The sequence below is a fragment of the Ovis aries genome, chromosome 2 (assembly GCF_016772045.2).
Source record: "Ovis aries strain OAR_USU_Benz2616 breed Rambouillet chromosome 2, ARS-UI_Ramb_v3.0, whole genome shotgun sequence".
Classification (NCBI taxonomy): Eukaryota; Metazoa; Chordata; class Mammalia; order Artiodactyla; family Bovidae; genus Ovis; species Ovis aries.
The window spans coordinates 30,856,248-30,858,077 of record NC_056055.1 but is presented as its reverse complement, the minus strand read 5'-3'; the positions used below and the strand labels follow the sequence as shown (position 1 = coordinate 30,858,077).

Genomic DNA, 1,830 nt, shown 5'->3' with positions numbered 1-1,830 from the left:
GAGAATATTACGAACAATTTTATGCTAGTTAATTTGAAAATTAGAGACAAAATGGAAAAAATTTCTAGGAAAAAAAAGAACAACTACCAATTTTGAATTAAGAGAAAGTAGAAAAACCAGACAGTTCCAGAACAGTGCTTGTCCTAAAAAAATATAACATGAGCCAAAAATATGAGCCATGTGTGTAATTAAAATTTTTCTAGTTGTCACACTACAGTCTATGGGGTATCAAAAGAGTTGGACATGACTTAGCACCTAAACAACATTTTAAAAAGTAGGATAGCCTTACCTGCTCCCAGCTGAGGCTGCTGAGGTGCCTCAGTCCACCGATACATGATTTTCTGCCGTTTCTTGGCAAAAATGGCAACTGGTGATGCTGTTCTGAAGAGATTGGAGCAGAAGGGTGCAGAAGCAGATCAAATTATTGAGTATCTTAAGCAGCAAGTTGCTCTTCTTAAGGAGAAAGCAATTTTGCAGGCAACTTTGAGAGAAGAGAAGAAACTTCGAGTTGAAAATGCTAAATTGAAGAAAGACATTGAAGGATTGAAACAAGAGCTAATTAAGGCAGAAATTCAAAATGGAGTAAAACAAATACCATTTCCATCTGGTACTCCACTAAAAATTGATTCTACAGTTTCTAAAAATGAGATACAGTCTATACCAATAACAACCATATCTTCTGGTGCTAAAGAGCAAGTAAAAGGAGGAAGAGGAGAAGAAGAAAAGAAGATGAATGAGAAAGCTGAAAAGAAAAAGGAGAAAAAACAGCAATGAGTAGCAGGAAGTGCTGACTCTAAGCCTGTTGATGTTTCCCGTCTGGATCTTCGAATTGGTTTTATCATCACTGCCAGAAAACACCCTGATGCAGATTCTTTGTATGTAGAAGAAGTAGATGTTGGAGAAACAGCCCCAAGAACGGTGGTCAGTGGCCTCGTGAATCATGTTCCTCTTGAACAGATGCAAAATCGGATGGTAGTTTTACTTTGTAACCTGAAACCTGCAAAGATGAGGGGAGTAGTATCTCAGGCAATGGTGATGTTTGCAAGTTCATGAGAGAAAGTGGAAGTCTTGGCACCTCCTAATGGATCTGTTCCTGGGGACAGAATTACTTTTGATGCTTTCCCTGGAGAGGCCGACAGGAGCTGAATCCTAAGAAGATTTGGGAGAAGATCCAGCCTGATCTTTACACTAATGATGTATGCGTGGCTACATACAAAGGCGCTCCCTTTGAGGTGAAAGGGAAGGGAGTGTGTAGGGCTCAAACTATGGCCAACAGTGGAATAAAATAAAACACTTCAGTTTCTGAAATACATGAGAGAAAACAATAAAAAGAAATAACATTTGTCACTCATAGCTAAAATAAAAAAAATTTAAAAAAATTAAAAGTAGGATAAAAGCAGGGGTGATAAAGTTTAGTCATAATGAATTTTATTTAATCCAATATATTAACAATATTATCATTTTAACATGTGATCTATACAGCAGTTATTAACAAATATTTTTCATTCTTTTTCAAAAATTACCAATTTATTTGGCTATATTGTGTCTTAGTTGCAGCACATGGAATCTTCATTACATCTTGTGGGATCCTTCATTGTGGCACATGGAAACTCTCTAGTTGTGGCATGCAGGCTTAGTTGCTCTGGGGCATGTGGGATCTTAGTTCCCTGGCCACAGATTGAACCTGTGTCCTCTGTGTTGCAAGGCAAATTCTTAACTACTGGGCCACCAGGGAAGTCCTTTTCATTCTCTTTTGGTATTAAGACTTTGGTATGTATTTTATACTTATAGTATATCTCAGTTTAAACTAGCTACATTTCAAGGGCTCAA

General features: G+C 37.3%; 1 pseudogene; it reads left to right on the top strand.

Annotated features, from left to right (window-relative positions):
- Positions 1 to 312: 312 nt before the first annotated feature.
- LOC101112450 (aminoacyl tRNA synthase complex-interacting multifunctional protein 1-like) lies at positions 313 to 1,312 on the top strand (annotated as a pseudogene).
- The last annotated feature ends 518 nt before the right edge of the window (positions 1,313 to 1,830 follow it).